The sequence below is a fragment of the Cebus imitator genome, unplaced genomic scaffold (assembly GCF_001604975.1).
Source record: "Cebus imitator isolate Cc_AM_T3 unplaced genomic scaffold, Cebus_imitator-1.0 Scaffold440, whole genome shotgun sequence".
NCBI classification, from domain to species: domain Eukaryota; kingdom Metazoa; phylum Chordata; class Mammalia; order Primates; family Cebidae; genus Cebus; species Cebus imitator.
This window is the reverse complement of record NW_016107755.1, coordinates 594,328-609,570: the sequence shown is the minus strand read 5'-3', so window position 1 is coordinate 609,570 and position 15,243 is coordinate 594,328.

Here is a 15,243-nt window from a genome sequence, read left to right as displayed (position 1 = left end):
TAGAGACGGGGTTTCACCATGTTGACCAGGATGGTCTCGATCTCTTGACCTCGTGATCCACCCGCCTCGGCCTCCCAAAGTGCTGGGATTACAGGCTTGAGCCACCGCGCCCGGCTTTAATTTCATTTTCTTGCCATGTATCACTGGTTAGGACATCCATAAGATGTTCAAATAAAAATAGTAAGAGCAAACACCTTTACATTGTTACAGATCTTAGGAAAGAAGCATTGAGCCTTTCATCATTGAATGCGATGTTAGCTATGTATGAACTTTTAATGGATACCCTTAACAACACTGAGAATATTGCTTTCTATTTTTAGTTTGCTGACAGATTTTGTCCTGAAAGAACCTTGCATTTTGAAAATGCTTTTTCTGCATAGATTGTAATCATTGTATAACATTTAGGCTGAGCCCAGTGGCTCACACCTGTAATCCCAGCAATTTGGGAAGCCAAGACAGGAGGATTCCTTCAGTCCATGAGTTTGACATCAGCCTGGGAAACACAGCAAGACTCGGTCTCTACGAAAACTCAAAAAACTAGGTGGGTGTGATGGAATATGCCTGTAGTTTCAGCTACTGAGGAGACCAAGCCAGGAAGATTACACGAGCCTGGAAAATAGAGGCTGCAGTGAGCTATGATCCTGCCAGTCTACTCAACCTCAGTGACTGAGTGAGACCCTATTTCCAAAAAAATTTTTGATTCTCTATTGTATTATTTGAGTGAATTGTGTTGTTGAATTTGCAGATGTTAGACCAAACTTACTTTCCCATTAAAAAGTGACATATTGTTCATTTTATGTTTATTTTGATTTGATAGCTTTTTGCATAGAATTTGGGGTCTGTGTTCTAGAGAAATATTTGTTCTCAGTTCTTTATTGTTGTAATTTTGTTGTCTGGGTTTTAAAAAAATAATCTGGGTAATGCTGGCCTCATAAATTGAGTTAAACATTGTTATCTCCTTTAATTTTTAAAAGGGTGGTTATAAAATTGCTGTTATTTCTCAATTATGTGTTCCATACAATTCTTCAGTGAAGGCTTCTGGACCTGGAGCTTCCTCTATGGGAAGGATTTCAATTACAAATTCAGTTTCTACAATTCATATGGCTGGCCACATTCTCTTTTTTGGGGGGGGGTCAGTTTTCATAAGTTTTCTTTTTCAAGACAATTGTTCATCTGGTTTTCAAGCTTATTGGCATAAATCATTAATATTTCCTTTCAAGATCTGAAGACTATACACTGATGGTCTTTTATTCTTAATATTGTTAGTTTATGTCTTTTTGCTTTGATCAATTTTCCTAGAGGTTTATAAAATTTGCTTTTTCCCATACAACCAATTTTTAGATTTATTAATCTTTTTTAACTTTCTGATTCATTGACTTCTTTTTCATTATTACTTCCTTCCTCTGCATACTTTGATTTAATTTGTTCCTCCTTGTTTCTTATGGCAGAAACTAAGTTACTCATTTGATACCTTTCTTCTTTTTTAATAGTGGAACTTAAGGATATCAAGTTTTCTCTGGTACTTACTTAAGCTACTTCCGATACATTTTGATTTATTGTATTTTATTATCCTTCACTTTAGAAGACTTCTCCTGTGATCTCTTCTTTGACCAAATTGTCACTTAGAGTTTTGATGTTTATTTTCCAAATACTTGGTATTTTTATGATCATGTGCCTTGGTCCATTTGGACTGTTGTAAGAGAATATATTACATATTCTGTTACAACATATAACAACATATATATATATAACAACATATATGTTGCATACAAGTCTGTGTGTCTTATAAACAACAGAAATCTGTGTGTCACAACTCTGGACACCAGAAAGTTCAAGATCAAGACATTGGCCAAGTGAGTGTGTGATGAAGGGCGCCTCCTGATTCACAGATGGTGTCTTTTCTTGGTGTCCTTACATGGTGGAAGGGGCAAAGGAACCCTATTCAGTCACTTCTGTAAGGGGACTAATCTCATTAAAGAAGGCTCTGCCCCTGTGACTTAATTACCTCCTAAAGGCCCCACCTCCAAACAACATCACATTAGGAATTAGGTTTCAATGTTTGAGTTTAGGGGATGACAAAAACATTCAGTCTACAAGATCATCTTTTTGTTACTGATTTCTGATGCATTTCCATAAGGTCAGAAAATACATTTTGTATGATTTCAATACTTTCAAACGTATTATTTTATGGCCTGACATAAAGTTTCTCTTGGTAAATGTATAATTCATACTTGAGACAAGATGTAGTTTTTCATTGATGTGCATATATATATATTTATATATATATACATATATATATAAATATATATGTATATATAAATAAATATATATATACATATATATAAATATTTAAATCAACTAAGACTGTGTGGCTGATAATGCCTTTTGGATTTCTATGTCTTCACTGAAATTTTCTTTAGTTTATAAATTTATTGCTAAAGAGAAAATTTTAACATGTCTAGTCATGTTCGTAGAATTCTCCATTTCTCTCTGTAATTTTGTCCATTTTTTCATGAACTCTGAAGTTATGCTATTGGGCCTATTTCTGACTGCATGTCTTTTTGTTAAATCGACACTTTTGTTATTATGACATACCTCTTCTTTATCTCTGGTAATATATTTCATTTAAAAATATATTTTTTACTGATAGTAATATAACTATTTCAGTCTCCTTATGCTTAATGTTTGCATGGCATTGCTTTTTGTGTTCTTGTTCTTTTTTTTTTTTTTTAACACCAGAGACTTCAGGAAGACATTGCTTTTTTCACCAATTTTTATTTGACTTATTTGTGCCTGTATTAGTCTGTTTCCACACTGTTATAAAAACTACCTGAGACTGAGTAATTTATAAAGAAAAGAAGTTTAATTAATTCACTGTTCTGCATGGCTAGGGGAGCCTCAGGAAGCTTACAATCATGGCAGAAGGTGAAGCGGGAGGAGGGGTCAAGGGATGGCAAGGGGGAAGTACCACACTTTCAAACCATCATACCCTGTGATAACTCATTTGCTATCATGAGAATAGCAGGAAGAAAGTATCCCCATGATCCAGTCATCTCCCACTGTGTCCCTCTCTTGACACATGGGGATTATAATTTGAGATGAGATTTGGTTGGGGACACAGGTCAAACCATATCAGTATCTTTATTTTGAAAGAGCATGTCTTCAAAATCACATATGTTTGGATTCTGTATTTTTAACCTAGTCAGACAATCTGTGTCCTTTAACTGGAGTGTTGGCCCATAAAGGTTTTTGTCATTATTTATACCACAGGTTTTTGATCTTCTGTGTTATCTTCTTCTCTCTTCCCCTTGTCCTGACAAATGACTTCTCATCAGTGTACATAGAACCAGAAGAAAGAGGAACAACATCTTTAAATTGCTGGAAGAACAAAAAATCAACTAAGAATTCTATGTCCAGCAAAAATGTCCTTTAAGAAAAAGGCAAAATAAAGAGATATTTAGGTAAAAGATAATTATCACACCTGGCATAGTGGCTCATGCCTGTCATTTCAATGTTCTGGAAGGCCAAGGTAGGAGAATCACTTGAGGCCAGGAGTTTGAGACCAGCTTGGACAACATAGTGAGACCCTGTCTCTACAAAAAAAAAAAAAAATTTAAATTAGCTATGTGTAGTCGCATTCACCTGTAGTCCAAGCTACTCGGGAGGCTGAGATGGGAGGATCACGTGAGCCCAAGTGTTCCAGGCTGCAGTGAGCTAGGACTGGGCCACTGGACTCCAACCTGAGCAGACAGAAAGACCTTATCTCAAAAAAAAAAAAAGGAAACTAAGAGAGTTTGTCACCATGTCACCAGCTGACTTCCACAATAAGAAGTGATAAAGGAAATTTTTCATGCTAAATGCAATTTACACCAAGGGGAAAATGAGATTGCCAGAAAATATGAAGATCATAGAAATAAATGGTGGATGAGGAGGCAAAGCAATATGGCAAAATAGAAGGCCCCACCACTCATTCTCCCCAAACCTTCACAGGATCACCAATTTAACGATGATCAACACAGAAAAAAACACTTTCGTAAGAACCAAAAATCAGTTGAACACTTATAGTACTTTGTCTTAGCTTCATTTTGCTAAAAGAGGCCCTGAAGAGATAGAAAAAAAACCTCGAATCACTGATGCCAACCCACCCCCACCTGTAGGCAGCAGTGGCCTGGTGCAGAGAGCTTCTCTGGACACTGGAGGAGGGGAAGCACAGCAACTGTGAGGCATTGAACTCAATGCTGTCCTGTTGGAGCAGAAAGAAAACTGGGACCAAATTGATCTGATGCCCACCCACAGAGAGAGCATTTAAACTAGCCCTAGCCAAAGGGGAATCTCCAATACCAGCAGAACCTGAGTTCCTGCATACCCCACCACCAAGCACTACAGTGCTCTGTGTCTTTAAGTAAATGTGAAAGGCAATCTAGTCCATAAGGACTGCAAGACTTAGGTGAGTCCTAGTGCTGAACTAGGCCCAGAGAATGTGCGCTGAGGGAGCATCTGAACTAGTGAGATGTCATTTGGGCCAAACACCCCTCTCATAATACCAGGCTGCACAGCTCTCAGCTCCCAATAGACGACCCCTTGCTTCCACTTGAGGAGAGGGGAGAAAAGAGTTGGGAAGACTTTGTCTTGCATCTTGGATACCAGCTCAGTTACAGCAGGATAGAACACTGGTCAGAGTCACAAGAGCCCCATTCTTGGCCCTCACTCCAAAATGGCATTTCTAGACACATCCTGGTCCAGAAGGTAACTTGCAGCCTTGAAGAAAAGGACCTAGTCCCAGCAGCATTCATTACCTGCTAAATGTAGATCCTTTGAACCCAGAATATCTAGCAGCAATACCCAGTTACTATGCTGAGGGTCTTGGGTGAGCCTCTGAGACTTGCTGACTTCTGGAGAGACGCAGCACATTACCAGCTGTGGTGGCTGTGGCGCAAAACTCTTCTGTTTCAGAAAAGCAGAGGGAAAATAAAGAGAACTTTGTCTTGTACCTTATGTGTCAACAGAGTCACAGTGGGGTGCACATCGAGTGCATTCTTGGGGTCCTCGGTTTGAGGATTACTCTCCAGGATGGCATTTTTGGACTTGCCCTGGGCCAGAGAGCATTGTCCTGAAGGGTGAGTCCCAGACTAGGCAGCATTCATGTCAAGCTGACTCCCTTGGGCCTTAATGGAACATTGGCAGTAGTGTGGCCTGTGGTGTCAGTGGCTACAGGGTGAGGTTCTTCTGTGTTTGGAAAGGGGAGGGGAGAGTAGGAAAAAACTGTGTCTTGTGATTCGATTGGCAGCTCAGCCACAGTATAATACCACACCAGGTGGAACTTGCAAGTTTTTTTACTAGTCCTTGTCTCCTGGATTATACCTCTGAACACACCCAGGTCCTGGAGGATCTTGCCACCCCGAAAAGAAGAGCACAGGCCTAGCTGGCTTTGCCACCAGTTGATTGTAGATCCCCAAGGCCTTGAATGATCATAGACGGTAGCCAGGGAGTGGTTACAGCAGGTCTTGGGTGAGACCCAGCGCTGTGCTCACTTCAGGTCTGACCCAGCACAGTCATAGTCGTGGTGGCCAGAGGAATCATTCCATCCCCAATGTTAGGTGGTTCAGGACAGGCAGAGAGAGACTCTAATTGTTTGGGAGAAATTAAGTAAAGAGAACAAGAGTCTTTGCCTGGTAATCTAGGGTATTCCCCCAGGTCTTGACCAAGATCATCAAGGCAGTACCCTATGAGGTTGCAAAAGCCACAGTATTACCGGGATTGGTATGCCCCCTAAAGCAGATACAGTGTAGATCATAACACCCAAGTTCTTGCAAATATCTGAAAAGTCTCCCCAAGAAGGATGGGGTACAAATAAGTCCAGACAGTGAAACGTGTAATAAATACCTAACTCTTCAATGCCCAGACACTGAAGAACATCTTCCAGAATCAACACCACTTGGGAAAACATGACCTCATGAAATGAACTAAATAAGGATCAGGGACCCATCCAGGAGCAACAGAGATATGCGACTTTTCAGACAGAGAATACAAAATAGCTGTGTTGAGGAAACTCAAATAATTTCAAGATAACAAGAGAAAGAATTCAGAATTCTATCTGGTAAACTTAACACAGTGATTGAAATAATTAAAAAGAATCAAACAGAAATTCTGTAGCTCAAAAATGCAATTGGCACAGTGAAGGATGCATCAGTCATTTAATAGCAGAATTGATTGAGCAGAGGAAAGAATTGGTGAGCTTGAAGACAGGCTATTTGAAAATACACATTCAGAAGAGACAATGGAAAACAGAATAAAAAACAATGAACCACATCTGCAGAATTAGAAAATAGCCTCAAAAGGGCAAATCTAAGAGTTATTGGCCTTAAGGAGGAGATAGAGAAATAGATAGGTGTAGAAAGTTTATTCAAAGCAATAATAACAGAAAACTTCCCAAACCCAGAGAAAAATACTGATATTCAAGTACAAGAAGGTTATAGAACACCAAGCAGATTTAACCAGAAAAATATTACCTCAAGACACTTAATAATCAAACCCCAAGATCAAAGATAAAGAAAGGATCCTAGAAGCACCGAGAGAAAAGAAAAAAACGACATATACTGGAACTCCAACAAGTTCGACAGTAGACTTTCAAAGGGGAAACCATACAGTCCAGGAAAGGGTGGCATGACATATTTAAAGTGCTGAAGGAAAAAACTTTTACCCTAGAATAGTATATCCAGTGAATATATCCTTCAAACATGAAGGATATAAAGCCTTTCCTAGACAAACAAAACTTGAGGGGTTTCATCAACACCAGACTTGTTCTACAAGAATTGCTAAAGGGAAGATTTCAATTAGAAAGACAGAAACTTTAATGAGCAATAAATAATCACCTGAAAGTTCAAAACTCACTAACACATGGCCTAACAATAGTAAGTACACAGAAAAACAGAGAATACTATAATACCATCACTGTGGTGTGTTAACTACTCTTATCCCAAGTAAAAAGACTAAATAATAAACCAACCAAAAATAATAACTACAACAACTTTTCAGGCATAGTCATTACAATAAGATATAAACAGAGACAACAAAATGTTAAAAAGCAGGGGGACAAAGATAAGGTGAGATTTTATTACCTTTCTTTTTGCTTATTTGTTTATGCAAACACAGTTAAATCATTATCAGGCTAAAATAATGGGTTACAAAATAGTATTTCCAAGCCTCATGGTAACCTCAGACCAAAAAATATGCAATAAATACACAAAAAATAAAAAGCAAGAAAGAAATCATATCACCAGAGAAAATCATCTTAAATAGAGGAAGACAGAAAGGAAAGAAGGAAGGAAGAGAAGACCACAAAACAATCAGAAATCAAATAAGAAAATAACTAGGTCGTGGCTTATTAATTATAACATTGAGTGTAAATGGACTAAACTCTTCAATGAAAAAACATACACTGGCTGAATGAATGAAAAATGAAGACTCATTGATATGTTTCCTACAAGAAACACACTTCACCTATAAAGACACACATAGAGTGGAAATAAAGGGATGGAAAGGAATAGTCCCTGCCAATGGAAACCAAAAAAGAGCAAGAGTAGATTTCAAGACAAAAACTGTAAGAAGAGACAATGAAGGTCACTATACAATGATAAAGGGGTCAATGCAGCAAGAGGATATAACAATTTTTATATATATGCACCCAATACAGGAGCACTGAGATATATAAAGGAAATATCACTAGAGCTAATGAGAAAGATATGCCACAATACAATGATAGCTGGAGACTTCAACACCCCACTTTTGCACTGGACAGATCTTCCAGACAGAAAATCAACAAGGAAATATCAGACCCAATCTACACTGTAGAACAACTGGATCTCATAGATATTTACAGAACATTTCATCCTACAGCTGCAGAATACACATTTTTCTCCTCAACACATGGATCATTCTTAAAGATAGACCATATGTTAGGCCACAAAACACATCTTAGAGCATCCAAAAACTTAAAATAACATCAAGCATCTTTTCTGACCACAATGGAACAAAACCAGAAATTAATAAGACAAATTTTTAAAACTACACAAATACATGGAAATGAAACAATATGCTCCTATATGACCAGTAGATCAATGAAGAAATTAAGAAGGACATATCTTAAGATAATAAAAGCCATCTATAATAAACCCACAGCCAACATTATACCGGATGAGGAAAGGTTGAAAGCATTGCCCCTGGGAACTAAAACAAGACAAGGATACCCACTTTCACTTCTATTCAACGTAGTACTAGAAGTCCAGCCAAAGTAATCAAATAAGAGAAGGAAATAAACAGCACTCAAATTGGTAAAGAGGAAATCAAAATATTTCTGTTTGCTGATGATATAATTGTATACCTAGAAAACCCTAAGGACTCATTCAAAAAGCTCCTAGAACTGCTGAATGAATTCAACAAAGTTTCAGGATACAAAATTAATGTACAGAAATCAATAGCTTTACTATACAAGAACAGCAAGTAAGCTGAAAATCAAATCAAGAACTCAACCCCTTTTACAATAGCTGAAACAAAAATAAAATCCTGAGGAACATGCCTAATCAAGGAGATGAAAGACCTCTACAAGGAAAATTACAAAACACTGCTGAAAGTAATCACAGATGGCACAGACAAATGGAAACACATCCCATGCTCACGGATGGGTAGAGCCAATATTGTGAAAATGACCATACTGCCAAAAGCAATCTACAAATTCCATGCAATCCCCATCAAAATACCACCATCATTCTTCAAATAACTAGAAAAAAAAAATCCTAAAATTCATATGGAACCAAAAAAGACCCTGCATAGCCAAAGCAAGACTAACCAAAAAGAACAAATCTGGATCTATTACATTACCAAACTACAAACTATACTATAAGGCTGCAGTCACCAAAACAGCATGGTGCTGGTAAAAAACAGGCATATAGATCAGTGGAACAGAATAGAGAACCCAGAAATAAAGTCAAGTACTTACAGTCAACTGATCTTCAACAAAGCAAACAAAAACATAAACTGGAGAAAGAACACCCTATTCAACAAATGATGCTGGGTTAATTGGCAGGCCACATATAGAAGAATAAAACTGAATCCTCCTCTCTCACCCTATACAAAAACCAGCTCAAGGTGAATCAAAGTCTTAAATCTAAGACATGAAACCATAAAAAATTTTAAAAGATGACATTTAAAAAACCCTTCGATACATTGGCTTAGGCAAAGACTTAATGACCAGGAACCCAAAAGCAAATACAACAAAAACAAAGACAAATAGATGGCACTTAATTAAACTAAAAGCCTCTGCACAGCAAAGAAATAATCAGCAGAGTAAACAGACAACCCACAGAGTGAAAGAAAATCTTTACAATCTACACATCCAACAAAGGACTAATATCCAGAATCTACAAAGAAATCAGCAAGAACAAAACAAACAATCCCATCAAAAAATGTGCTAAGGACATGAATAGAAAATTCTCAAAAGAAATATACAAATGGCCAACAAACATATGAAAAAATGCCCAACCTCACTAATGAGCAGGGAAATACCAATCAAAACCACAATGCAATAACACCTCACTCCTGCGAGAATGACCATAATCAAAATATCAAAACATAATAGATGTTGGCATGGATGTGGTGAAAGGGAAACACTTTTACATGCTGGTGAGAATGCAAACTAGTACAACAACTATGGAAAACAGTCTGTAGATTCCTTAAATAACTAAAAGTAGACATATTATTTGATATAGAAATCCCACTATTGGGTATCTACCCAGAGGAGAAGAAGTCATTATAGGAAAAAGATACTTGCATATGCATGTTAATAACAGCACAATTGCAAAACTATGGAACCAGCCCAAATGCCCATCAATCAATGAGTGGATAAATAAAATGTAGTATATATATATACACCATGGAATACTACCCAACCATAAAAAGGAATGAAATAATGGAATTTGCAGCAACCTGGGTGGAAATGGAGACCATTATTCTAAGTGAAGTAACTCAGGAATGGAAAATCAACCATGGTATGTCCTCACTCATAATTGGGAGCTAAGCTATGAGGATGCAAAGTCTTAAGAATGATAAAATGGACTTTGGGGACTCGAGGGAAAGGGGGATAAGGAGGTGAGGATACAAGACTATACATTGGGTACATCATATGATGCTTGAGTGATGGGTGCACCAAAATCTCAGAAATCGACACTAAAGAACTGATTCTCGTAACCAAACACCACCTGTTTCCCCAAAAAAATTTTGAAATATAAAAAAAACTTAAAAAACAAAGCAACCACCCCGCCCCCCCTAAAAAGAAATACAGAAGAGCTACATGAGTGAGGAGAAATATGATGTTCAAAGATTCAGTATTGTTGAGGTACCAAGTCTCCTAAAATTGATATGTAGATTAAATGCAATTCCAATCAAAATCCTGGCAGGCGTCAACCTAAAAGTTTAAAAAATATAAAATAAAAAGAAATCCTGGCATGCTTTTTAAAAAAGAAATTACCAAGCTGATTTTTCAATTTATATGGAAATCTGAAGAACTTTAATAGCCACAATAATTGCTTAAAAAAAAAGAAATGGAAAATACACACTACCTGATTGCAAGATTTACTATAAAACTCCAGGAATCAAAGCTGTGTCATTGGCATAAGGATAGCCAAGAATCAGTGGAACAGAATAACAAGTACATGAGCAAAACTACACATATATTTCTCTGAAAAAAAAAAATGCTTCAAGGGAAAAGAATTGTGTTCTTAACAAATGGTATTGGGAAAAAATGACAAGAAAAAGAAGGAACACTGTATCCAAAAACTAACATGATATAAATCACAGATGTAAACATAAGAGCTAAAGTTGCTAAACTTCTAAAACAGTGCTGCCCAATAGATTATTAACTGAATTACAAATGTGAGCCACAACGGTAATCTTTAATTTTCTAGTAGCTACATTTTAAAAGCTAAAATGTAATCAGTGAAATTAATTTTAACAATATGTTTTAATTTAACCCAATACATCCAAAATGTAATTTTAGCATGTAATCAATATAAAAGATTATTGGTATATTTAACATTTTTTCTTATACTTAGTCTTTCTTGAAATTATTCCTTGGAGCCTCCAGGGCTTAGAAATTCCTTAATTTTACATACTGCTCCTGTCAAGATTTTCATCTAGTTCCGGGGACTCTAGGGTTTGTAGAGACATCAGTACCATTTACGTTTCCAATTCTGGGTGCAGGAAAGAAAGAGTACAGAGACACAGTCGGGCGGGGCCCACCTCAGCCTCCTCCTCTCCCAGCCTTCCTCCACACACCCTCCCCGCAAGCTCAGGGTTTCATGAAGCGCCAGCCACAGCCACAGGTTGGAAGCGGGAGATACACAAACCCAGACCTCCGTACCCCGCCTCAGGAAGTGCTGACATTTACCCAGCCCCACTCCTGTCGCAGCCTGGGTGCTTTCCCCGGTGGAGCCCCACGTCTGCAGAGAATGATTCTAGAACACCCCTCCTCCCAGTAACCCAGGGCTTACTCCTTCATCTGCTTCGGAAAATCTCACATCGATAATAATAACTTAAAATAGCCCCAGTCTCCTTCATCTTCCGCGCCTTGCTTTTCTCTTAATCATCCTTTACTTTGGGACACCCCCTGTAGTTGACTTCAGTGACTTTTTATTGGCCGTATCTTTCAACTGAAGGTAAATTCCTTGAGGGCCGCGATTTCTGCCTGTTTGCATTTGACCCACTCGCCTAGAAGAGAGCCTGAAGAAAAGCATATGCTCAACAAACAGGGGCTGAATAAATCTATAGACCGGGACCTCTTAAAGTTGAGTCTGGGGCTGACAGGTCGGTATTTTCCCAATACGTGATTTTTTAGGTCCGCAGGGGCGGGGTGGACAGAGGCTTACACAGGGCGGCGAGTGCAGCCTCAGTGGCAGAAATCCCCGCGCCCCCTCCCGCTGCAGACCCCGCTCCTCCTGCGAGGCCCCAGACTAAGCCCTACCCCGAGCTGCCTGCGCAGCCTCCAGACAGGGGTCTCGGGGTGCTTCGGAGACGGAGTCTGGGCCAAAGAGCCAAAATCCGCCGCTGTCGCTCAGCCGCAGCCTGTTTGGCGCTGGGGAGCCTCTCCTGGTCCGTGACCGTCGCGAACAAGCAACGGGAACAGAAATTTGATTAGGGTCTGGGATCAAGGATCTTTAATCAGGGGTTGGAGATGGCAGGGGGCGAGGATTAAGGAATGTAGACAGAAGGTCCTGTCTGCTTAGGTCGCAAATGGGAAGAGACGGAACGCCAGAGCCCTGGACTGGGGCTGGGGAGGGGCTGCCTTCCAGGATCCTAGAGGGTGTGAGTTCCGATGCCGGGTCCTGCAGGTCCGAGGAGTGGCGGAGGGACCGCCCTCCAGTTCCCGGGGAATTGGGGGCAAATGCTCTGCCCAGTCTGATCCCAGACATCCTTGTAATCCAATATAGTTACAGTTCCGACGCCACGTCCTTCCTTCCCGGGTCCCTCCACACTAGGGTTGGAGATTCAACTGGCGGATTCCGGGAAGGAGAGACCTTCCTCCCTGGAAGCAGCAGAACAAATTTTAGGGACTCGTGAGTCCAAGGCCTCATTCCAAAAACACTGAGAGATTGCGTACTGGGAGCACAGCATGTCTGTTGGGTCAGTCCCGACCTGGGAACCAGATCTTAGGGCCTGCAGACCTCCCTCTGCCTTGAGGTCGGAGTCCACAGTGTCTAGCTGGGAGGAAACAGCTGTGCTCCAGGATCTGTAGAAACCCGACGCGGGACCCGGGCGCCCCGGTGTGCAATGAGCCCGGTTCTGCAGCTGGGAACTGAAGAGGACCTTGGGGAGGTCTCGGGTGGGGAAGCAAAAGGGGAGCTGAGTGTCTGTCCTCAGTCCTTCGGCCACACGGGGGCGCGGCCGCTCCGCGCTCCGGTTCTGATGAGCCGCTCCGGTGAGGTCGGGTCGGTGGTGTGAGTAGGGCAGAGATTGTTGATCCACAACGGATGCATCAATGAGGTGGGGCTGGGGGTGACCAGGGGGTGGAAATTCCTTCAGAGAAGCCCTGGACTGCCCGGGGTTCCGGCTCTGCAGAGGAGAGGAGAGCTCTGGAGCTGCCTGACTCTGAGGTTTCCCGCTCCTCCTTTCTAACCCACTCTCCAGTCTTTTGATGGCAACACTCCAGGAAAATGGAAAATTGATCATCTTTTTCTTCCATTCCTTAATCTTTTCCTGAAAGCTACTTTGAAATAATTGTATTTTAGAAGAGTTTTAAATTTACATAAAAGTTGCCAAGGTAGTACAGAGTTGCCATCCTCTCCACAGTCAGCTTCCCCTGGTGCTAACATCTCGCATTGCTATGGTCCATTTGTCACAGCTAATTAAGTCATTTTGATACCTTATTATTTACTAAACTGCAGACTTTATTTGGAGTTCATTAGCGTTCCCCTGATGTCCTTTCTGTGTTCCGGGATTCCATCGAGAATATCACATTACATTTAGTCTCCTTCATGCCTCCTCGGCCTCCTCTGGTCTGTGACAGTTTCTGAGATTTTCCTAATTTTTGATGCCCTTCACAATTTTGGGATGTACTGATCAGATATACTCTAAAATTTCCCTCCAATTGAATTTAGTTGAGGTTTAGATCATGATTAGACTTCAGTTATAGATTTTTTAGATGAGGCGAAGTGCTCTTCTCCAAACACCTTATCAAGGTTATGTAAGATCTACTTGATGTGCCACTGTTGATGTTGAAGTTGACCACCTGGTATTTTAGCTTCCCGTAGCTGCCACAACAAATTCCCACAACATTGGCAACTTAAAACAACAGAAAATTATTCTTTCATGTTTCTGAAGACGCCAACTCTAAAATCAACATGCAGAGTCACACCCCCTGTGAAGGCTCTAGGAGCAGATCCAGTCCTTGTGTCTTCCAGTCTGGCAGTTGCAGGGCATTCGTCAGCGTTCCTTGGCTTGTAGCCCCATTGCTCCAATCTCTGCCTCCTTCTTCACGTCGCCTTCTCCTCTTCTGATTCTCTCTTCTGTGTACCTGTTAGGAAGACACTTGTCATTGGATTTAGAGCCCACCTGGTTCATCCAGGAGGATCTCCTCATGTAAATATCCTTAGTTTAATTATGTCTGCAAAGGCTCTTTTTCCAAACAACGCGGCATTGACAGCTTCGGGGGACTAGGACACAAACATATCTTTGTGGGAACCACCATTCAACCCACTACACCTGGCTAAACTAATGTGTCCCAGAATGGCAATCTACCAGTGCACCCCACGTTGCAATCTTCATTCATATTCCCAAATAAACTTAACATATTTTGGACATTTCTCTAATGTCTTTTTTTTTTTTTTTTAGGTTGAATAATCTGGTGCCAGAAGTGCTCCTGAAGAAAGATTTCCTTTGGAAGAGATTTATACTGTGTTTGTTGCTTGATTTTTTTCCCCTCTGTTTCTGAACATCTTTGGGGAGCAAAATTTACTTTCTAAAAATGTGGGAATGAGTCGACCCTTTAAAAGCTGTTTGGGCTGTTGTCATCATTCTATGAGGGACTTCAGTCTCCCCAAATAGAAATTTTCTGTCATCAGGATAAACTGGTACATGAATAAACAAGATTACCATTAGACGGCGGGCCAGTCTCAAGAAAAATCTGGAGAAAATGTTGACAGGATAGACAATTCGAGCACAAGCTGCCCACCAAGTAAAAACAAAAAAATCCTATGCTAGGGACACTGTTAAAAAAACAACTCACTCCAATTCTTACCATTTCCTCATGGGGGTTATAGAATTTTTCTTTTGCTGTTGAGAAATTAATAGCAGGTAGAACAGAATGCCAAAATTCCAAAGAATGCAATATAGACCCTCTTCTGGGACTTCTGTCAGCTATATGTTCAAAAATTATGGTTGGTGGCTCATGTCTGTAATCCCAGCACTTTGGGTGGCCAAGGTGGAAGGATTACTTGAGCCCATGAGTTTGAGACCATCCTGGGCAGGATAGCAAAAGCTCATCTCTGTTTTAAAAATTATGGCCAGGCACTGTGGCTCATTTCTGTAATCCCAGCACTTTGGGAGGCAGAGACAGGCAGATCCCCTGAGGTTGGGAGTTCAAGACCAGCCTGACCAGCATGGAGAAACCCTGTCTCTAATAAAAAGTATTAAAATTAGCCCAGTGTGGTGGTGGGCGCCTGTAATCCTAGCTACTTGGGAGGCTGAGGCAGGATA